At 50.9% G+C, this 24,255-nt stretch overlaps 1 protein-coding gene, 1 long non-coding RNA gene and 1 pseudogene across 2 annotated transcripts in view; 2 read left to right on the forward strand and 1 right to left on the reverse strand.

The window, feature by feature from the left end:
• LOC137618699 (uncharacterized) overlaps nt 1-24,255 on the reverse strand; it is a 375,124-nt gene that overhangs the window by 101,639 nt on the left and 249,230 nt on the right. The gene's annotated exons all lie outside the window — the stretch shown is intronic.
• Nucleotides 1-24,255, forward strand: part of LOC137618603 (zinc finger protein 391-like) — a 95,849-nt gene that overhangs the window by 7,414 nt on the left and 64,180 nt on the right. The window lies entirely within an intron of this gene.
• LOC137619347 (5S ribosomal RNA) lies at nt 13,817-13,935 on the forward strand (annotated as a pseudogene).

The raw sequence follows: 24,255 nt of genomic DNA on the forward strand, positions 1-24,255 counted from the left end.
CAGGACCTCCTTAGGTCTTTTGAGACCTCAAAGGAACGTCGGTTGTCCACTCCAGGCTGGAATCTAGACGTGGTCCTAAGGTTCCTTATGTCATCAAGATTTGAACCTCTCCAATCAGCCTCTTTTAAGGACCTCACTTTAAAAACTCTTTTCCTCGTGTGCTTGACAACAGCTAAAGAGTAAGTGAGATCCACGCCTTCAGCAGGAACATAGTTTTCACATCTGAAACGGCTACATGTTCCTTGCAGCTCGGTTTTTTGCTAAACGAGCTTCCTTCACGTCCTTGGCCTAAGTCGTTCGAGATCCCAAGCCTGTCCAACTTGGTGGGGGACGAACTGGAGAGAGTACTTTGCCCAGTTAGAGCTCTTAGGTACTATCTAAAAAGGTCATAACCTTTACGAGGACAATCAGAAGCCTTTTGGTGTGATATCAAGAAGCCTTCTCTTCCAAGATCTAAGAACTCAGTTTCTTACCTATTCAGGCTCCTGATTAGGGAAGCACATTCTCATCTGAAGGAAGAAGACCTTGCTTTGCTGAAGGTAAGGACACATGAAGTGAGAGCTATGGCTACTTCAGTGGCCTTCAAACAGAACCGTTCTCTGCAGAGTGTTATGGATGCAACCTATTGGAGAAGCAAGTCAGTGTTCGCATCATTCTATCTCAAAGATGTCCAGTCTCTTTACGAGAACTGCTACACCCTGGGACCATTCGTAGCAACGAATGCAGTAGTAGGCGGGGACTCAGCCACTACATTCCCATAATCCCATAACCCTTTTAACCTTTCTCTTGAATACTTTTTATGGGTTGTACGGTCGGCTAAGAAGCCTTCCACATCCTTGTTGATTTGGCGGGTGGTCAATTCTTTCTTGAGAAGCGCCGAGGTTAAAGGTTGTGATGAGGTCCTTTAGTATGGGTTGCAGCCCTTTATACTTCAGCACCTAAGAGTCGTTCAGCATCCTAAGAGGACCGCTACGCTCAGTAAGGAAGACGTACTTAATAAAGGCAGAGTAATGGTTCAAGTCGTCTTCCTTACCAGGTACTTATTTATTTTGTTATTTTTGAATAACTAATGAAATAAAATACGGGATACTTAGCTTCTTTGTTAACATGTATGCTGGTCTCCACCCACCACCCTGGGTGTGAATCAGCTACATGATTATCGGGTAAGATTAATATTGAAAAATGTTATTTTCATTAGTAAAATAAATTTTTGAATATACTTACCCGATAATCATGATTTAATTGACCCACCCTTCCTCCCCATAGAGAACCAGTGGACCGAGAAAAAAATTGAGGTGGTGTTGACAAGAAGTACTGGAGTACCTGACCACAGATGGCGCTGTTGTGTTCACCCCCACCTGTATAGCGATCGCTGGCGTATCCCGACCGTAGATTTCTGTCGGCAACAGAGTTGACAGCTACATGATTATCGGGTAAGTATATTCAAAAATTTATTTTACTAATGAAAATAACATGTTTCTATAACTTCCTCCATCTCAAAATAAAAAAAAAAATAAATTTCACATTGAAATAATGAACACCTGACTAGGACAAAGGTTTCCAGGGAAAAGGATTTGGTGGAAGGGGTATGAATAGACCACTTAAAGAGATAAGGGAAGGGGGTAGGGAAATATCAACCGACAATCCCCCTTGTGCAAACTTTCAATACGTATGGGTTCGTGATTGGTTAACGGGAAAACAACAGAGTCTAGAAGGTAAACATGAATGAACTAGAATGGGAAACTTGTCCAGAGCAAGTATTTATGTGAAATCGCGGTGTGGCAAGGTAATAACAAAATGAATAAAAGTAATATAGGAAGATAAAATGGAATGAATGATAAATAATATTCAATGGGAATATAAAATGAGGTGATTTTATAAGGTATCGGATAATAAAAGGAGTAATACTGGGGTCAGTCGTAATATGTATACGAGGGTACAGTAATACCTCAGTACTCAACCATAATCCGTTCGGGATCAGTGTTTGACCCCCGATTTGTTCGAGTACCGAAACCTTTTTTCCCATAAGAAATAATGGTTTGTTCCGTAACTGAAATACAAACCACACTATTCACATGGGGTTATTACTTCGGCGCAGCTGATGACGAGCCATAAAGTTTTAACGAGGGTTTCCTTACCCCACCGCTAGTTAACGGGGTGTTAGGGAGGGGTAGCTAGCTACCCCTCCCCCTCACACACACCGGAGAATACTCCACTTTACTTTTGGCTCGGATAGCGATCGGAAGTCTCCGCTCCTATCCTCACTTGACGGCCATTATTATTTTGTCTTTTAACTTACCTTTGTTCCGTAACCGAAATACAAAGCACGCTATTTACATTGGGTTTACCTTTTAGCGTAGCTGAAATGGCGAGCCATTAGAATTTAACGAGGGTGTATTACCCCGGCTCTAGTTAGCAGGGGGGTAGGGGAGTGGTAGCTAGCTACCCCTCCCCCCCTCAAACACCGGTGAATTTCTTCACTTTCACTTTTGGCTCGGACATGGACAGACGTCTCTGTCTTTGTCCTCGCTTGGCAGCCATTGTTTGTCTTTACTTAATCACTTACTTTTCTTTTACTCAATATATATGTAAACATTTTCTCATGTTTATATATATATTTGAGTATAGAAATCAGTAAGTTTCCTTTTCAGAGTTTGTGCTTGTGTGTGTAGTGTACGATATCTCCGTGGAGCCCTCGGCACTTAGGCCACCATGGTGTAATTTCATGGGTCGCGATCGAGTTTGACTTCGGTCTTTCTCTCTCTCTCTCTCTCTTGAGGTCGTTCACCCTTTTACTACGTTACTTTTACTACGCCTTTGTAGCTTCCTCCCCGTGTGGGGCAGTTGCTACGCCGTACGTTTTGTCTCAATTAGTTTATGAATCTAATTGTATTTGTTAATTTTTCTGCTTTGTTAAACGATTCCTTTCCGGGTTTTCGTTCTTTCTTTAGTGTTCATTCATTTTTAAATTACATAATTACATAGTTACATAATCATAATTGTTATAATTCTGTGTTGGTTACAGCTCTCCTTCCGTGAGTGTAAGTAGTTGTGGGGGCACGTGCCTGTTGTGTAATTCTTGTGTTCCTTTCCCTCGGGATTCCTCTTCGGAGCCGTCCCGGGGGAATGAATGTTAACTAATGATTTTTTTTTTTTTCATAGTTACCGATCTAGTTCGTTTCTGTAATGTGACAACGGAGTGAGCTGTCTTGTTGAGACTTGGGGATTCGGCTGTTGCTGCCTCCCCTATAGATCTTCATCAGGGGCATGTCTCCTTTTCCTGGAAGTACTCCCGTGACGATTGACAGCTCTCTAGTTCATTTTAGAACACTCAGGAGGCTCGCCTCCTTGGATGGGTAACTTTCCTTCCGAGGGAAGTTTTTCCTGTCCAGGCTTGAGTTTTTCCCCTTTTGGGTGGTTCTTCTCTTGCCTTTTTTTCGTGCGACTATGCTCTTGGTGCTGAGCGGTCACACCTGCAATTACGCTCAAGGGGCTGGGCAACTGCAGGAGCCCCTCTTCGGAGGATTGCTCCTTTTAGGTCACTGGCTGACCCGTCTCTTCTACGAAGTGTTTCTCTTTCGTTCGCGAGAGAGTACACTCATAGAGACTCCTCTTCGGAGGACTCTTCTGCTGTTGTTGCTGTTGGCCGCCTTCGCCGTAAGGCTCATCATCCGCTACGTCGTAAGGGCCTCCCATCTCCCTATAAGGGTGCTAAGAGGCGCCTTTTTGAATCTCCGTATGCAGCTTACAACTCCTTCTTCTTGATCTTCCGCCCCTGGTGCAGATGGACAGCAGTCTGACCTCGTCTTCCGACGGGCAACGGTCTTCCGACGGACAAAAATCCCTTCAGGGCAAAGGGTTGCCTCCCACGGGGGTTCTTCCCTTGCGTGTCAGGGTTTCCCTGCGCGCCCTTCTGCTGTGTTCTCTCCTGCTCAGTGTTAGCGCACAGGCGCTCTCCTGCTCTCCTGCGCAGTGTTAGCGCACAGGCGCTCTCCTGCTCATCAGCACTTTGCTGATCACTATCGCTCTCCTGTTTGTCAGCGCTCTCCTGATGATCATCTCTGCTGTTCCTGTTAGTTCCTGTTACGCGTCCTGTGCGCCCACGTTCGCCCTCGTGATCTAGAACTTCGGTTCAGGTCTTGGACAAGGACTCTTCTTCTACGCACAGGCTTCCACGCGTTGCCTTCTGCTCGCCAGCGATCACCAGCTCGCCAGCGATCACCAGCTCACCAGCGACCTCAGACGCGTCAACGATCGCCATCGATCTGCCACGCGTGTCAGTTCCCCTGGACACCATCAGTAGCGATCTAGCGCTCGCCTGCTGTGGACCACGATCTCCGGTAGCAGAGTCTTGCCGTAGATCTTCCTCCTGCTCGCCAGCATTCACCATTACTTCTGTCCTTCGGTGCGCGAGCTTTCTTCAATCGCTAGCGCACATCTGCGCGCCCTCTTCTGCCACGCACCAATGGGTGCCAAAGGTTTTTTCTGACCGTCTAGGATCGCCTGATTAACAGCTTGCTTCAGCGCTCACCTTCCTGACGCACCTGCGCGCCTTCTGTTAGCGCGATGCGCGCTAAACATCACTAGTCTCTCTCGCGTTAGCGATCGCCTGCGCGCTAGCGTTTTGTTAACGCACCACCGCTCGCCAACGCGCCATTGCTTGCCAACGCGCCTTCACTCGCCTACAGGCTATCGCTCGCCAGAACGCGTCATCGCTCGTCAACGCGCCATCGCCCGCCTACGCGTTATCGGTCTCCCGACCGCCTGCGCGTCATCGGTCTCCCGACCGCCTGCGCGTCCACGTGCCCGCGCGCCTACGCTCATGCGCGACCGCGCACATGCTCCCCTATGTTCGCCAGCGCGCGAACCAACGGTTTTCCATCGCGCTGACGGACGGTGTTCCGTCGTGCTGATGGACGGTGTTCCGTCGCGCTGACGGACGGTGTTCCGTTGCGCTGACGGACGGCGTTCCGTCGCGCGGTGCAGACCGACGGTGTTCCGTCGCGCGAACTGATGGTATCCCATCGCGCGAACGTCGGCTTGATTCCTGCAGTATCCATTGCTCGCCTACGGGTCATCGCTCGCCGACCACCAGCTCTCGCCCCTCCTTCCACGCTCGCCCTCCTTCGGCGCTCCTTCGCGCTCTTTTGTTTGCGTTCCTGCGTGCCCGCGCATTGGCTCTTCCACGTTCGGCCACGCGCAAACCATTGATTTACCATCGCGCGAGCGCCAGGGCGATTGCGACCGTGATTCCCGTTGGGGTTTTGCAGCATGGCCAGCCTGGCGAGTCTTCTGGAGCGTATTTCTAGAACACGGTCTCACCCCGTAAACGCAGAGCATGGCACATGCAAGAGCAGGAAGAATCTTCAGAGAGGTCTGAGCAACATTCTTATTTCCAGAACCTGGGTTAGCCCTTCCTCGTCATTCCCTGGAGGGGTTTTGCCAGGGATTCGAGATTTCTCCATCGGCCAAAGGGTGACTGGTTTACCCCTTCCTTTTCTCCATCTCGTGAAAGGGGCTTACCGGGTCCTTTCCCTCCTCGGTTGCGACCCGAGGTTTTGTTCAAGGAAGCTACAGGAAGATCATGGGTACTTTCCTCCTCTCGGGCTCAAGCACCTTGGCGTTTCGTCGCCAAGTTTCGAACTTGAGGGCAAGCTCGATGTTGGACTATCTGGACGCAATGACCGAGGGCTTCCTCTCGGGTGTCTCATCCGTGGATGTCGACAACCTCAGACACCCTTCCATCCTTGGGAAGAGCTTGGTTGTGCCCAAGGACAGAGACATAGACAGCGGTTGTACGGAGGAAGTCGACTTCCGTTTTCACTCCTCCAAGGCGCTTTCTTCCAGACCCTGCAGGCCTCCAGCGCCTCTTTCTTTCAGCCTTGTCGGCCTAAGTTATCGGACCGGCTACGGCAACTAAGACAAGGTGTCCAATAGCAGTCCTCTCCTGTCAGGAACAGGTAGCACGGGAGGCTCTCCCGGGGGGGCATAATCCTAGAGGGAGCGGCAGAGTTCACAAACTCTAGGATTGACAACCCCCCCCCCTTGCAGGTCTCACGTTGGGAGGATGCCTAAGGTTACTCATCCGGATAACAGCTTCCCGAGGCCGTTTCCTGCACGATCTCCATGATCAGCCAAGGATATCGCGCCTGCTGTCTCTGTCAGCGAATTCAGTGTCATTGAACCTCTATGCATGGGGTCGGCAAGAGTTTTACCCGTTTGGGCAGAATGATCCATGCCTTAGGAGAAGGTCCTCCATAGGATCGTCGACGGCTTCACCCCCCGGCTTCTTCAGTCGATCCTTTCTCGTAGGAAAGCATCTGAGACGGGAATTCCGTAGTCAACCTCTCAGCTCTGATCAAGTTTGTCGAACAAACTTCGTCCAGCGTGGAACAGCAGAATCGATCAGTCTGATAAAGAGGCGACAGGACTCCTTAGGCCCTGGATCGGAAGGACGGGTACTTTCAGTTTCCATTCCTTCCATCTTCCAGGAAGCTCTTGGAATTCAGCCTAGACTACAGGTGTTCCTGCTTAACCCTTTTACCCCCGGGGTTTTTGGAAATTTCAAACCCTTAACCCCCAGGGGGTTATTTTTTTCCCAGCACATTTTGCAGTATATTTTCTTTAAATTGCTCTAACAGCCTTAATTTTTGTCATAGAGAGGTCAGGTTGGTCTCATTCTCTTGGAAAATGCCTGAATTTTCTCAAAATATTATCAAAAAATATAAAAAACAAATTTTTCAATATTAAACTTACCCGATAATCATGTAGCTGTCAACTCCGTTGCCCGACAGAATTCTATGGAGGGATACGCCAGCTATCACAATACTAGAAGGGGGTGTATTTACCAGCGCCACCTGTGGCCAGGTACTCAAGTACTTCTTGTTGACACCTCCTCAATTATTCCTCTGTCGTGCTTCCGGCAAGACGTTCTGGGATACGCTTATGTTCTTGGAGTATTTTCACGACTTTGGTGAAGTATTTCTCTTTGATTTCGGCTGTCGCTTTACTGGAAACTTCTATATTAGCTTAGTTAGCTTTTGGAATTAATTTGATTAATTATGGTGACGAGAGAGTATGAACTCTCGTTCACCTTTCAATGGCCGACCCTTCCCTTAGACGGAAGTGTTGGTGTCTAAGAGAGTATAGACTCTCTTTCTTAATTTTGCTTAACAAAAGTTATAGTTTATTTTATATCTCTCCGCCTCTTATAGGCCTCTTCGATTAACTTCCTTTTATTATAAACTCATTAAAATTAATTTTTATATTTGTTTATATTCGACCTTCCTAATAGTAGGCGGTCTTTTACCGAAGTTAATAAACTTTGAGCCCGTCATTTCGGTTTTACCTGTTAACATATTATGCTATTTCCGCCACAGAGTTTGAAAGATTTTCTTTGACAGTCTCGTACTGTTTTCAAAGTTGAACTAACGTTTTGTTTTGTCTCTGCAGTTGTTGACGTTCAGAACGTTCAACTTGCACTCTATCGTTACGATAGAGAAAGAATGTTCACGGTTTCACGTTGCAGTAAGAGTAACCGTGTCTAGCGTTTTGTTCATTCTTTCTTAACTTAATGGTTTTGATCCTAATAAAGGAACTTTTCAGTTTTTTCCTTTAACAATAATATGTTTTAACGATATATATGATTGGGCTCTTCTCTCAGGTTCTAAGTCAAGAGAGAGAGAGAGAGAGAGAGATAGAGACGGAGGGAGAAAGAGGATAAACGTTTCATTCAAGCCTGCCAGGCGTACGAGTAACGTCGTTATCGTTTTTGCTCTTCTCCCTAGTCTCTTTAGGGGAAGAAACTAAACGTTTCTAGAGTGATCTAGTGTTTAGTCTCTTTCCAACCACTGAATTATCTTTCATTAGATTTTTCTGTTACATTGTATTCTGTTTTCGCAATTACTAACTTTGAGAAAGGATAGAATTGCGTATTTCAGGTACAAACCACTTAAAGTTTCGAGTTCAGTGAAATAAGTGCAAACAGAAATCAAAGTGATAAGTGATTAGTGCGTGAGGGTACTTTTGTGCGCGCCAGTCGTCCTCCCAGTCCGGGACCTCTTGCAAGCTCCCAAGCCCAGGGGAGAAGCAATGTCGAAGGGCATAAGGGTTCAGCAGGCCTTGATCGGCGCACAGAAGTATTCTCGGTGGTTGTGGGCGTGTCTTACCGAGACCGTCACTCCCACCCGCAGACGATTGAGCCCTTATTTTGCTCGTCTGCAGAAGAGATTAGGGGAGAAAATAAAGGCAGAGTAACGCTGGTCTCAGGTCTCAAGACCTCTTAAACGTTTAGTCCAGACCTATGCCAGACGTATGAAGTTAAAGTTCACAACCCGAATGCAGTCATTGGGTTAGCTCTGACTCTCCTCAGTCATCAGTTGATTACACTCCGCCTAAGAGGAGTAAGGTTCTGCCACAACAGATCTCTGCTGTTAAGGCTTTACCTCAGCAGAACTTAGTGTCTGCCGACCCCAAGTTAACTCTACTGCAGTCCATACAGTCACAACTTTCGGTCTTGATGCGTGAGTGTCGGGCTGAGAGTGTTGCGCCTCCGCCTCCTCCTACACTCCCCCCCGCCTATGATCGCTCCGCCTGATCACAGTACCACCTGCCAGGCGTACGATGTTGTGAACTCTACTACAGTCCATGCAAGCACAGCTTTCGGACTTGATGCGTGAGTGTCGGGCTGAGAGTGTTGCTCCTCCGCCTCCGCCTACACTCCCTCCACCTACACTCGCTCCGCCTGATCACAGTACCATCTGCCAGGCGTACGATGTTGTGGACTCTACTACAGTCCATGCAAGCACAGCTTTCGGACTTGATGCGTGAGTGTCGGGCTGAGAGTGTTGCTCCTCCGCCTCCGCCTACACTCCCTCCACCTACACTCGCTCCGCCTGATCGCAGTACCACCTGCCAGCAGTTCCACCTGCCAGGCGTACGATGTTGAGCCACGTGCTGAGTTTGCTGTTCCCTGTGGTGTTCAGCCTCCGCCTTCCTTAAGGCAACCTTTAATTGGGATCAGGAGGATTATACCTCTCTTCCTCCGCCTCCACTTGCTGCTCCACCAGTGATGCAACACTCGGTTGAGGTACAACAACCTCTCCCGTCCATGAGTCAGTCTCCTCAGCTCTTGCTGCAGCGAGCTCAACCCTCCACAAGGCAAGCACCACAACACCTTAGCCTTGCGCCTCAGGAGCCTCAGCTTGCGAGACATTTACCTTGTTCTGCGCAGCCTCTTCCTCATCGCGCTCCGCTCACACCACAGGAACTGGAACTTGCTACTCCGCTTCCGCCAACCGCTCAGCAAGCGCAACCCTTGGGTTCAACCACTCATGCTAGGAGTCAGCCTCCTCCACCCATGCGCCTTCCTTCTGCTTGTCTTTTATTCAGCCTTTGCAGACTGAGCCTCAGGTGTTCCCTCATCGGAGTCTTGAAGAGGAAACCACAACTATTGTTGTTCCAGCTCGTTCTGACTCTGCTGTTCAGCATACCTTACCTCCATTTTCATACCATGGTTTAAACCCCATGCAAGCATGCATAAAGCACTCTAGCACTGGTCATGGAATTTCTGAGAAATGTTAAACGCCATGCACACGCTCTGCTTTCCTTACAGCAGGCTCTGCTTACAGCAGGCTCTGCTTACTACATGCTCAGCATTCAGCATGCTCTGCATTCAGCATGCTCTGCATACAACATGCTCTGCATACAGCATGCTCTGCATTCAGCATGCTCTGCATACAACATGCTCTACATACAGCATGCTCTGCATACAGCATACTCTGCATACATCATGCTCTGCATACCTTACCGCATGCTTCTCAACACATCTTGGGTTGTTGCCTACTCACTAGACTGTCAAGCAGTTTCATAACGTTGCCTTCTAGTCTGCTGCTTTTGCACCAGTGAACCCTCACTCAGAGAACTTAGCTTTTCTAGGATAAGGTCCCTGTAGATGAGAAAGTTCTTTTCTCCCTCCTTCTGATATTCCCTTGAGGACTCTGTCATTTGGAGGGAGCCTTTAGCTGCATAACCTCTTATGGACTTTTATTTAAGCATAACATGCTTACAGGGAAGGTAATGGTTCCACTTCAGCCGCTAATCCCGTCTGTTACCACACCTGCTCCCATAGACCTTGAGCTGTGTTGCATGACATGCAGTCCAAGCTTAGTCCTTGTTAGAGGATTTTTTGTTTACGGAGTCAATGTGTCACGGGGAAGACGTTCAACAACCAACAGAAGGGACTTGTTGTGACGCAGTGCGGCAACCTCAGCAACCCGTTAAGGAGTTGTCTGTACGACCCAGACAGTCTAGACAGATTCGGGTTGTCACTGTACTTCCTCGCTTGCCCATGATTGACAGTTTACAGACTGTGCAGCAGTATCATGATCTTGTGTCCGGCTCCGTCAGACGACTGGCTTTTAAGAGCTCCCACAAGTCGTCGCTGTCTGGAGATTTTCAAATGGACTATGGATCTGACCAAGGAACTGGGCCTCCTGGTCAATTTTGAGGAGTCTCAGCTCGTTCCATCCCAGACCATTGTCTCCTTGGGTATGGATCTTCAGAGTCGAGCTTTTCGGACTTGTCCGTCGGCCCCAAGGATCTTCCAAGCCCTAGAATGCATCCAGAGCATGCTGAGAAGGAACCGATGCTTAGTCAGGCAGTGGATGAGTCTAACAGGGACACTTTCATCGCTGGCCCTGTTCATCGAGTTAGGGAGACTCCACCTCCGCCCCCTTCAGTATCATCTAGCTGCTCACTGGATAAAGGACATGACGGTAGAGACGGGCTCAGTTCCTGTTTCCGAAGAGATGAGGTCTACTCTAACGTGGTGGAAGAACAGCATTCTTCTCAAGGAAGGTCTACCATTGGCTGTTCAGACCCCCGACCACCGTCTCTTCTCGGACGCATCAGACACGGGCTGGGGTGCGACACTGGACGGACAGGAATGCTCGGGAACATGGAATCAGGAGCAAAGGACACTTCACATCTTTTGCAAGGAGTTGTTGGCAGTTCATCTGGCCTTGATAAACTTCAAGTCCCTCCAGCTTAACAAGGTGGTGGAGGTGAACTCCGACTACACCACAGCCTTGGCTTACATCTCCAAGCAGGGAGGGACTCATTCGAGGAAGTTGTTCGAGATCGCAAGGGACCTCCTCATTTGGTCAAAAGATCGAAAGCTCACGCTGGTAACGAGGCTCATTCAGGGCGATATGAATGTCATGGCAGATCGCCTCAGCCGGAAGGGTCAGGTCTTCCCCACAGAGTGGACCCTTCACAAGAATGTTTGCAGCAGACTTTGGGCCCTGTGGGGTCAGCCAACCATAGATCTATTCGCTACCTCGATGACCAAGAGGCTCCTCTTGTATTGTTCTCCGATTCCAGACCCAGCAGCAGTTCGCGTGGATGCCTTTCTGCTGGATTGGTCCCATCTCAACCTGTATGCATTCCCGCCGTTCAAGATTGTCAACAGGGTACTTCAGAAGTTCGCCTCTCACAAAGGGACACGGCTGACGTTGGTTGCTCCCCTCTGGCCCGCGAGAGAATGGTTCACCGAGGTACTGCAATGGCTGGTCGACGTTCCCAGGACTCTTCCTCCTAGAGTGGACCTTCTGCGTCAACCTCACGTAAAGAAGGTACACCCAAACCTCCACGCTCTTCGTCTGACTGCCTTCAGACTATCGAAAGACTCTCAAGAGCTAGAGGCTTTTCGAAGGAGGCAGCCAGAGCGATTGCCAGAGCAAGGACGACATCCACTCTCAGAGTCTATCAGTCTTAATGGGAAGTCTTCCGAAGCTGGTGCAAGGCCAATGCAGTTTCCTCAACCAGTACCACTGTAACCCAGATTGCTGACTTCCTGTTACATCTAAGGAACGTAAGATCCCTATCAGCTCCTACGATCAAGGGTTACAGAAGTATGTTGGCAGCGGTTTTCCGCCACAGAGGCTTGGATCTTTCCTCCAACAAAGATCTACAGGACCTCCTTAGGTCTTTTGAGACCTCAAAGGAATGTCGGTTGTCCACTCCAGGCTGGAATCTAGACGTGGTCCTAAGGTTCCTAATGTCATCAGGATTTGAACCGCTCCAATCAGCCTCTTTTAAGGACCTCACATTAAAAACTCTTTTCCTCGTGTGCTTAGCAACAGGTAAAAGAGTAAGTGAGATCCACGCCTTCAGCAGGAACATAGGTTTCACATCTGAAACGGCTACATGTTCCTTGCAGCTCGGTTTTTTGGCTAAAAACGAGCTTCCTTCCCGTCCTTGGCCTAAGTCGTTCGAGATCCCAAGCCTGTCCAGCATGGTGGGGAACGAACTGGAGAGAGTACTTTGCCCAGTTAGAGCTCTTAAGTACTATCTAAGAAGGTCAAAACCATTACGAGGACAATCAGAAGCCTTATGGTGTGCTATCAAGAAGCCTTCTCTACCAATGTCTAAGAACTCAGTTTCTTACTACATCAGGCTTCTGATTAGAGAAGCAAATTCTCATCTGAAGGAAGAAGACCTTGCTTTGCTGAAGGTAAGGACACATGAAGTGAGAACTGTGGCTACTTCAGTGGCCTTCAAACAGAACCGTTCTCTGCAGAGTGTTATGGATGCAACCTATTGGAGAAGCAAGTCAGTGTTCGCATCATTCTATCTCAAAGATGTCCAGTCTCTTTACGAGTACTGCTACACCCTGGGTCCATTCGTAGCAACGAATGCAGTAGTAGGCGAGGGCTCAGCCACTACATTCCCATAATCCCATAACTTTTTAACCTTTCTCTTGAATACTTTTTATGGGTTGTACGGTCGGCCAAGAAGCCTTCCACATCCTTGTTGATTTGGCGGGTGGTCAATTCTTTCTTGAGAAGCGCCAAGGTTAAAGGTTGTGATGAGGTCCTTTAGTATGGGTTGCAGCCCTGTATACTTTAGCACCTTTGAGTTGATTCAGCCTCCCAAGAGGAACGCTGCGCTCAGTAAGGAAGACGATCTTATTAAAGGCAGAGTAACGGTTCAAGTCGACTTCCTTACCAGGTAATTATTATTTCATTGTTATTGTGGATAACTGATTATATGAAATACGGGATACTTAGCTATCCTTTAGTCTTGTACACTGGTTTTTCACCCACCCCCCTGGGTGTGAATCAGCTACATGATTATCGGGTAAGTTTAATATTGAAAAATGTTATTTTTATTAATAAAATAAATTTTTGAATATACTTACCCGATAATCATGATTTAATCGACCCTCCCTTCCTCCCCATAGAGAACCAGTGGACCGAGGAATAATTGAGGAGGTGTCAACAAGAAGTACTTGAGTACCTGGCCACAGGTGGCGCTGGTAAATACACCCCCTTCTAGTATTGTGATAGCTGGCGTATCCCTCCATAGAATTCTGTCGGGCAACGGAGTTGACAGCTACATGATTATCGGGTAAGTATATTCAAAAATTTATTTTATTAATAAAAATAACATTTTTATAGCATTTTTTTGCAAGGACGTACCGGTACGTCCATGGGGGTAAAGGGATGGCTTTTGTGAAACGTACCAGTACGTCCTTTGGGGGTAAAAGGGTTAAGATGCAGTGTGGCGGTCCCGCCTTGGCATCGCAGGTTTTTCCCCCAGAGAACTCTCCCTGCTTTCCTCATTCTGCTCAGGAGCAGGCTTCCGCCTCCTTCGCCTTTTGGAGGTCTGGTCAACTCCGGTAGGCTCGGGTTCGACCTTCTTCAACGCCGGTACAAGCTTCCGGATCCTTACCATGAGTGAGGGATCATGGTAATTTGCTAGGAGCCTTCTCTACTTCTGCCTCAACATCTGGAGTATCTAGCCATGATATTGAGTCAACGGCCTTACCACGTTGGAAACCCCGCTTCTCGTCCGTCCAGCGAGGTTAAGCAACGTCGAGTCTGGTCGGTACTTGGATGGGTGACCGCCTGGGGACGCCAGTTGCTGTTGCCGCCTCCTCCGAGCCTTCCCTTCAGTTGACTCTGGCAAGGCTGAGGAGAGTCGCAGTACCTGTTCTCAGTCAAGCAGAGCTTTCAGCCCTACCTTGGAACGTTTCCTAGTTCTCCTTTCCTCATTGACCCTTCGCTAGTTCCGAACGGTTGCCTCAGGATAAGTTCCCTGTGGGGCGGCCCAAGTTCCGGTGGTTTCAAAGCAACGATTAACCGGACTTTCTGGCCCCTATGGGACCAGCGGAACTATTAGACCTGCAATGGGTGTTGACCTATGGAACCTCTTGATGGGAGTGGATATTCTCGTCCTTTCCCCACATTTTTTATGCTGTTCTTGGACTCGTCAAAGAAAAGGGGGGGGGGCATGTTCCAGTTCAGGCCTATGGTCAGGACCTGAAGGATACCTCTCCATCATTCAGGCAGGCTTAGGGGCCGTAGTCTGGCCCCTCTACAGATCCTACAGCTCCTGCCGAGTCGCTCCGTGCGCGACGACTTAATGGTACTGGCGTGTTCCAACCAGCAAGGGACGCATTTTCATACCTTCGCATCTTGCAGTAGAGATACTGAGATGATTTGAGATCCTCTCAATACCACTATCGGCTCGCTCATTCCGGGCAGAGGAATGTTCTCTCCGACTTTCTGAGCAGAGCCTCGTAGATAGAGTGTGCCTGGGGGTCTTTGGCCTTTAGTAACCAGCAAGTCCTGGCCTGGGGGACCTGATCGCGACAGCTTGGAACCTCAAGCTTCCGCTGTTCTTCCCCCCAGTCTCAGACCCCAAGACTCTTTGTCAAGATGCATTCTGGTGATGGTGGGACAACATCGACGCCTGCGTCTTCCCTCCTTTGTTGTCTGTTGAGAATGGGTCTCAACAAGACCAGGTTGTCTGTCAACCTTTCAATGGCCCTGAGAGCTCCACTGGGACTATACGCAGAACGGTTTCCGGACCCTCTGCTTTCCCTGACGGAACTCCTGGGAGAGCTTCTCCCACGGCACAGGCTACTCAGACAACCACACTGCAACATCTTTCACGAGCCGGGGCATCGTTTCGGCTTCACGCCTGGAGACACTACGCCTCCTCCTCAAGAAGAGACAACCCGCTACAGTCGCGGGGCGGAGGTCGCGTCATCTGCGATAGTCATCGGCAGGGGTCTACCAGGCGAAGTGGAGAGTCTTCTGTGGTGGGTGTCGTGGGAGATATACCTCTTCCCTTGAGGCCTCTTCTCCAGTAATAACAAACTTATTGCTTTTTGGCGGGAGGAAACTCCTTTCCGCTCTCGGCAGTGAAGCCTGTTGCTCAGCCTTTCCCTGACCTTCAGGCTGCAAGGAATAAACATTTTGCTTCCCGCTGGATCTTTCCTCGCTCATGCAAAGCTGCGAACATCCCTGCCCTAGTCGGAGTGAGACCTCCAACTTGGAGCATGGCTCGGACTTTTTAGTCCCTTAAGAGATCTTCTCTAGACCCTTTACGTCAGGCCTCTGTTTGTATTCCGTCGTGGGTCTCCTGCTCACTCTGGCCGCGGCCAGTGTGTAAGCAATCTTCTTGGTCTCGTACGACTCCGCCCTTTCTAAGGAATGGGGGACGGCAACATTCAGGTTCGCTCCTGAGTTGTTGGCTAGACTCAGAATCTTGGGGTCCCGGCCCTTCGGTCCAATCCCTTCAAGATTTCGAGTCACCATTCTGTATCAGATGACCCAAAACCTTCTCCTTCTTGCCAGTAAAGGAATCGAGGAGTTATGTTTGGGAACAGCTGCAGTTTGTCCTCACGTGCAGCCGGGTTGGGAGCACAAGAAGGACACGGGGGAGAGTCACCAGTATACCTCTTCAGCTTGGACTCAAGGACATTCATCTCGACCTGAATCCAGACCCTCCCCCGTCACGTCGCCCTACAGCACGATGTCGGATACATCGCAACGTCCCACGCCTTCGAGTAATACTACTCTGTGACGCAGGTGCTACAAGCTGGAGTCTGGAAGCGTCTAATGACCTTCGCAGCCCGCTTCCTGCAGGACGTGACCCACAGGAGTATCGATACGTTTCTATCACTCTGTGGTGGCTACACAACAGCAGGTCTAACCTCAGGCTCCTTTTTGGACAGGTAGCAGAAGGTTGAGGGCATTGTTATCAGGTTTTAGTCTGCATGAACGAAAGAAGTATGTCTGGCCCTTACTTCTTTCTTCATCATCCCCTCTACTGGGAAGCAGCATCCTGGTCTCTGCATAGCTGACCTCAAACCTCTGCAGGTAAACCATGCTTCCTTGTGTTCCGAGTATTGAGTCAATACTGTCGCGTCCTCCATACCCTGACGAGGTGGTATTGGGAACGTCCTAACCCAGAGTTCCTTCTGGAACTCCAGGTCAACTGCCTAGGACGGGTCACACTTCTTCCTTCACACACAAGCTTATGTAGGCCACACGGTTCCTTGCGGAGCAAGGAACTTGTGAGGCGCAGGGACTCCTTTTCTCGAGTGCGACTCACTCGGATTCTGAGTCCCCGGGTAAGCCAAAGCCAGTATGGCTGGGGACTTTCCACCCTTCCTAAGGGGTAATTCGCCCAATGTAAATAGCGTGGTTTGTATTTCGGTTACGGAACAAATGACAAACTCGAAGATAATTTGTATTTTTCCTAACCATACAAACCTTAGCTATTTACATATATTTGCCCGCCAGCCCTTTCCCCCAAGACAAGTCCTACCTCTAAGTGAAAGTGAAGCAATTCACCGGTGTGTGAGGGGGGGAGGGGTAGCTAGCTACCACTCCCCTACCCCCCTGCTAACTAGCGCGGGGGTAATACACCCTCGTTAAATTCTAATGGCTCGCCATTTCAGCTACGCTAAAAGGTAAACCCAATGTTTGTAGCTAAGGTTTGTATGGTTAGGAAAAATACAAATTATCTTCGAATTTGTCATTTTCTTATACTTGATATATTTAAACATTATTGATGTTTATGTATATTTTGGTGTATAGAAAATAGTAAGTTTCCTTTGCTTTCGGTGTTGTGCGGTGTGTGTTGTGTACGTTCTACGAGAGTATCGCCGGTTTGCAGGCCACTACGATCTTTTCTTGATGACGGCCTTTCACTCCTAGGCCACCATGGTTGCCTTCGTGGAGACCGGCCCTTCTCTTGAGGTCGTTCACCTCTTACTCCGTACTACGCCTACGATAGCCTCTCAGGACTGAGTCGCTATTTCGTTATTTGTGTCAATTATTTTTATGAATATAATTGTGTTTTAACTTTTCTCCTCAGGGCTCACGTCCCTTCGGGGGTCGGTGATCCTTGGTACATCCAAAGTCAGTTGCATAATTATAATGTTATAATTCTGTTGTGTTAACCTTCATTGCCCCCCCCCCCTCACCTGGGCATGCCGGGTGGGGGAGGGGGGTGCATACCTTCTTTCGTTCTTGTGTTTTTTCCCTCGGAGTTTCACCCGGGGAAATTTCTGTTAAATAATTATTCTGTTTTATTTTCCAGTTTGCGATGCTGTTTTATCGTGCCTGTTGTGTGCCTTTGAATCAGAGCTGTCCTGTTTATCCTGGGGAGTCGGCTTCGCCGCCGTCTCACAAAGCATTTGTCAGGGGCTTTCCCTTCTCTTAGAAGTTCCCCTGTGACTACTGCCAGCTCTTCATTGCATCCTAGAACAATAAGGAGGTTCGCCTCCAGGGTAGTTAATTAACTTCCCTTGGTCTTTAGGCGGTTATGTTCTGGCAGCTGAGCGGCTGCCCTTGTGACTTACTCAAGGGGCTGAGTGGTTGCAAGGCTAGACCATGGTACTAGCGACTATGCTCTTGGGGCTGAGCGGTCGCTTCTGTAGCTACGCTCAAGGGGCTGAGCAGCTGCAGGATCAGTCTGGCCCTCTCTCGTTCGCAAGGGAGGCCGCACTAAGGGCTCCTCCTCGGAGGATTGCTCCTTTTGTCTCTTCTACGAAGTGTCCCCTCCCATTCGCGTGAGAGGACACTCACAGAGACTCCTCTTCGGAGGATTGTTCCTGTTATGTCCCCTGATTAGGGCCTTTCGGGGCTTCATCACCAGTCTCTTCTACGAAGTGCTCACCTTTCTCGTTCGCGAGAGAGGCCACTCATAGAGACTCCTTTTCGGAGGATTGTTCCTGTTGACAACAGCTTGCTGTTCAGTCACTAGCACTTCGGTGTTTAGTGACAGGGAAACTTCGGTTTCTCTTTTTCCCTGACCCTTCGGGGTCTCAGAGCTTTAGTTACGCAGTTCCCTCGGGCTCTCGTAACTTTAGTCACTTCTACACTTCGATGATTAGTGACGGAGAAACTTCGGTTTCTCGTTGCATTAAGACCCAGAAGGGTCTTGCAACTAATCCTCAGTGTACCTGTTGCCTGCTGTATCCGTTCCTGACTGCAGACGCGCCTTGGGCGCCCACGCCCCCGTTATCTAACGGGCTCCTCCCTTCGGGGCAGGAGAGACTTTCTCACACCTTGAGTAAGTCCCTAAGTGCCAGGTATCACCTGCGCGCCAACGTTCCCTTACGCGCTAGCGCTCGACTGCTGTTCCTGAGTCTTTCTTCAGAGACACCCAGTTTCAGTATTCAGTTAGGCTGCTACCAACGTTTCCTGCGCATTTTGGGCACATCGTTGGGGTTCATGAGATAGCGCACTGGCGCTCACCAGCGTTTCAGCCTACGGTGTCTCTAAGTCTCTTCTACGAAGGACACCTCTCCCGTTCGCGGGAAAGGTACCTCACAGAGACCACTCCTCGGAGTATTTAGCAGTCCCTCAGTTGATCGTTGGCACTGAAGTAGACCTCCTGGTCTTCTTCCGGGGATGCCCTCCCTTTTAGGGACACATCCCAGTTCCTGATCTACGAGTTAGCCGACGATCTCCTGTTACACAGGGGCCTACGTTCTTCACTCGCGCATAAGCGCTGAAGACCGCCCGCGTGATACGCGCTAACGCGTAAGCGTTTACGATTGCCCGCGCGCGGGATGGTTTCCCGCGCGCGATCTCGCGATCGTCTAGGATCGTTTGCCGACAATCTTATGTTACGCGCCAACGCGTAAATGTTGTAGATCGCCTCCGCGCGGGATGGTTTCCCGCGCGCGATCGTCGATGATCGTTGGCCGACGATCTTCTGTTATGCGCCAACGCGTAAATGCTGCAGATCGCCCGCACGTGGGATGGTTTCCCGCGTGCTATCGTTGAGGATCGTTAGCCGACGATCTTCTGTTCGCACTAACGCGTAAGCGTTGATGATCGCCCGCGCTCGGGATGGTTTCCTGCGCGCAATCTCGAGGTCGTTGAGGGTCTTTTAGCCGACGATCTTCTGTTCGCGCTAAAGCGTAAGCGTTGATGATCGCCTTGAAGGTCGCACGCGGGAAACCAAGGCCCTTCCGCTCGCGATCGTCAACCCGGCAACAGTCGTTAGCCGGCGATCTTCGGATCCAGCGCTAGGCGTGCAAGTGCTGACGATCTTCTTAGTGTGCGTGAGCGCCGATGATCGGTCTGTGCGCGGGATGGTTTCCTGCGCACGGCAATGAGGCCATCCGCGCGTGGTTCTCCGCACGCGATCGTTGACGGTTGTTCGCCGCCGATCTTCAGATTCGGCGCTAGGCGCGCGGGCGCCGACGATCTTCACAGTACACGCGAGCGCCGAAGATCCTTCCGTTCGCGGGATGCTTTCCCGCGCGCGACCATTGAGGTTCATGCAATCATCGCACGGATCGTCCCCGCGCGGTTTCCCGCTCGTGATCGCCGACTATCTTCCCTCGCGCGCGAGCGCCGACAATCTTTGCTTAAGCGTGAGCGTCGAAGATCGTCCGGGCTCGCGCGAATCGCCGACGATCGTCTTACATAGTTGGAGATCATTCGCACACAGGCACTATGGGTCTCCGCTCACTGTCTCCTACGGTTTTTCTCTCGCGCTAGCTCCGTCAATCTTCGTACTCGCGTAAGCATCGAAGATCGTCAGCATTATTCTTCCGCACGTGGGATGGTTTCCCACATGCAATCGCCGACTGCGCTAGCACCGGCGATCTTTTTTCGCCGAGATCATTCGTGCGTGGGATGGTTTCCCTCTCCCACGATCTTTCACGCGCAAGGGCCAGCGATCTTCATACGCGCGGGGATCGTTCACGCGGGCATGCGGGCGCGGTTATTCTGATATGCATGCTTTATTCACGTGCTACCCAGATCTGTGGTTTTTGCGCGATCGTCAGCGTGATCGGCGCACCGTTCTCCGACACGTCCGCGCCTTGCTTACATCAGGGCTTATGGCGGTCAGGCCACCTCCGCGTTTTCCTCCCCCGCAGCACAGAGCAGCGCCCTCTCCGGAGGGGGGGGGGATGGTTTCCGGACAGGTCAAAGGTCTCTTCTCCCATCACTGCAGATTCTTTACGGGCGAACCCTCATGTGTCATCTCCCCCAGAGGATCGAACGATTCTCTTCCCTCCAGAGGGACTCCCTGTCAGCGCGAGGATTGGTCGGCATCCCTAGTGGGATGCCATCGTCAGAGCGCTCATGCAGCCGATGCGCCTGTGCCTTCTGACTGGGGTCACTAATCAGTAGCAGCTTCCTCTCCCCCTGAAGGGGGTGACAGGAATCCCTGGCATGGTATCTTCCCCAAGGACTATCCTGTCCCTTCGTGAGTCCTTACGCAGGCGATGAGCCCTCCTCAGACTCTATCTCCCCTCCCCTGCGGAGGAGCTTTGCCCATCCCCAGGAGGGTCGGAAGACCCGGTCCTCTCCCCCTTCACTCCATAGGGAGAATCCCCGCCTCTTCCTGAGGGTCCTATCGTGCAGAGGGGGCGAAGCCTTACATCCTTAATCGCTGGGGTCCTGTTTCCCTCCTAGGAGGGATCCTAAGGCCCTGTCTTCCGCAAGGACCCGACAGGATCCAGTTGGACCCTTGGGGCATGTCTATGAGTCTCCCCATGAAGAGCCTCCGGGGATGGGAGACCTTGCTGCCAGTCCATCAGGAGGAGAAGCTCCAGGGGTCGGAACTTGTGTTCTGACAGGTTCTGGCCCTCAGGAGAAACCTCAAGGGGATCCCAGATTCAGAGATTCCTCTTCGGTAAAGGAAGGATTCAGTCCTGGACCTAGTTCTACTCACCTAAGGACTCCCTTACGCCAGTGCAGCTTGCCCGGGTCTCAGGGAATGGAGAGCGCCAGAGACTAGGCTAAGGGCCAGCTCTCCGAGCTTGTCTCCTTCAACAATCCCGGTTGGCTTCAAGCCCCTCCCTCCTCCCTGGGTAGGGATCGGTGAGGGGACGGGCCCTCCGGGCGGAAGTCCAGTCCATGTCGGAGAGGCGCCCCCTCCAAGAGGTGGCCAACGGGTTTCGAGGCCTCCGTAATCGTCTCCTTCCCTTCTCGACTCTGTACAGGGTTGTCAAACAGTCTCCGTTCAGCATAGCGACAGCAGACGCGGTCAGCTTTGCGGTGAGACCATAAGTCTTCATGGGTACACTGGTCCGGTAGGACTCGTACCTCCGGTCCTGGTTCAGCCATCTTCAAGGAAGTACTTTGGAGTCCGCCTGGAAGGCGGGTATACCAGTTCAAGGGCTGTGCTTCGGCCTCTCCACGGCACCTCAACTGTTCTCCGATACTTCCTCTCGGATCTCTTCACGGGCTCTCAGCATCGTCATCTGGCCATTCCGTTTCCTGGGTGACTGGCCGATCCTGGCAGACTCAAAGGCTTCCCTGCTTCGTCATCGGGACAAGCTCCTCGGACTTTACCAAGTTCTAAAGATCATGGTGGTCCTCGAGGAGTCCTCCCCGCAGCCCTCTCAGAGTCTGGTATACCGAGCCTGGTCTTAGGCTCCTATCTCCCGTAGCCTTCCTTTCAGACGTCAGGGTACCAAGGCAGAGGAAGGTCGCGAGACCTTTCCTCACACGAGAAGACCCTCCAACCCAAGGTTGTTACGTCTCTCCTCCCTGGCCCGTCTGGTTTCCACAGTCGCCCCAGGTTGAGTTCTCTCCAGTGGCGACTCAGGGCGCGGGGGAGTTGGGGGCACGTCTCCCCAGACGCCGAGACCCCTAGGGGACAACCGGTACAGACGAACCCATAGGGGTGGGAAGCTGACGAGGGCCTACAAGAGGAAGTGGTCCTTCTCATCCTTCCAACTAACTTGATGCTGTTTTCGGACGCGTCAAAGAAAAGGGGGGGGGCCCACGTTCTGATCCACGGGTCCTCAGGCCGGGGTCAGAACCAGTAAGAACCTTCTCTAGTCCTACTAGAGACGGAAACCGTGTTTCTGGCTCTTCAGTAGCTCCAACTAGCCTGGCGGACTACTCTGTGGTTATGAGGATCAACAACACCACAGTGATGGTTTTCTGGCCCAGACAAGGAGGTACTTTTCAGTACAACCATCCCATCCTGCGGTAGAGATACCGGGATGGTCCGAGTCCCCCTCGGTCTCCTTGGCAGCTCGCTTGATTCCAGGCAAAGGAATGGGCTCGCCAACAGTATGAGCAGTGTGTCACGGACACCACATTCCGAGTGGTCTTTGAATCCTCAAGTAGCCTACAAGTCCTGCCTCGGTGGGGCTCCCTTGGTGGACCGGTTCGCTACAGCACTGAGCTGCAAGCTCCCGCTGTACTGCTCCCCGGTCACGGATCCCAAGGCCCTCTGGTAGGAGGCCTTCCAGCAACGGTGAGACACCATCGATGTGTTGCCTCCGTAGCTTGCTCCTCTTCCCGCCGGGAGTCTATCCAGCATCTCTTCAAAGAGAGAGGATTTTCGCAACAAGTAGCGAAAAGGAGGCCTGGACACCTGCGCAAGTCTTCCGCAGTAGTCTCCCAGGCGATAGGGCGAGTTTCTGTGATCGGTGTCGGGGAGAGGGCATCCCTCCACACGTTGCCGCTTCCAGCAATAGCGGAGCCCCTAGTGGGATTTCGGGATAAGTGTGCCTTTCAGTTTCGACTGTGAAAGGCTATCTCTCAGTCCCTGGCGCTAGGGACAAACATTTCTCCCCCCGCTGGAACTCTTCCTTCGCATGCGAAGCCTTGTCCTCTCCTGCCCTCAGTCGAAGGTGAGACCACCTCCTTGGGACGTGGTTCGAGTCCTCGAGTCTCTAAAGAGACCCCCTGACGAACCACTATGTAAGTCCCTAGCCCACCACCTTTCTGGGCAGACAGTGTTCCTGCTAGACTATCTTCAGCCAAGCGAGTCACGTGGTCTCTCTTACGACTTCGCCCATTCAGGGGGTTAGGGGGAGGCAACATTCAGGTTCGTCCCTGAGGTTTGTTGCCGAGACTCAGAATCCGGGAGTGCCGGACCCGCTTTGACTCCTTCCAGGGCTCGAGTCTCCGTCCTATAGCAGATGACTCAGTCCATCTCCTACCTTGCCGGTACGGTGTCCGAGCTGGTGTCTTCAGAGAACAGCTGCAGTTCGTCTCCAGGTCCAAGTCTCGTTCGTGGATCCTGGGTAACGAAGAGAAGGGTCTCCAGGAGTACCATATCGGCCCGGATTCGCAGGGTGCTACACCCTGCCTTGAATCCTGACCCTTCTCCGTCGCACTGCCCTAGAGCCCATGATGTCAGGGGCTTAGATACATCCCTGCCCTTCATGGAGCATCTTTCAGTGACACAGGTCCTACAAGCGGGGATGTTGAAGCATCAGGACTTCTTCTCAGCCCCTTACCTTCAAGACATGACCCACAGGATGCTCGATACGTTTCTATCGGCCCTGTGGTGGCTTCACAACAGCTGGTCTAAACCTCAGGCTCCTTGATGGACAAGTAGCAGAAGGTTGAGGGCATTGTTACCTGGTGTTAGTCTGCATGAATGAAAAGATCTGTCTGGCCCTTATCCTTTTCTTCATCCTCTCCTCCTACGGAGAAAGCAGCATCCTGGGTTCTCTGCACAGCTGACCTCAAACCACTGCAGGTAAACCATGCTTCCTTGTGTTCCTAGTATTAGGTGTAATACTGTCATGTCCCCATACCCTGACGAGGTGGTATTGGGAGAGTTCTAGCCTGGATTCCCTTCTGAGGGGCTCCAGAGCAACTGCCTGGGACAAGTCACTTTTCACCTTCGCACACACTTTACGTAGGCCACGGCAGTTTCACAACCGCCAGCGAGGAGCAGGGATTCCTTATTGTCCGAGTACTTGATCGCTCGAATATGGAATCCCCGGACAAGCCAAAGCCAGTATGGCCGGGACTTACCACCCTTCCTAAGGGTTAAGTCACCCCATGTAAATAGCGTGGTTTGTATTTCAGTTACGGAACAAATGACAAATTCGTAGATAATTTGTATTTTTCCTAACTATACAAACCTTAGCTATTTACAGTTATGTGCCCGCCAGCCCTGTCCCCCAAGATAAGTCCTACCTGTGAGTAAAGTGGAGTATTCTCCGGTGTGTGT

This window comes from Palaemon carinicauda, chromosome 25, assembly GCF_036898095.1.
Source record: "Palaemon carinicauda isolate YSFRI2023 chromosome 25, ASM3689809v2, whole genome shotgun sequence".
NCBI lineage: Eukaryota > Metazoa > Arthropoda > Malacostraca > Decapoda > Palaemonidae > Palaemon > Palaemon carinicauda.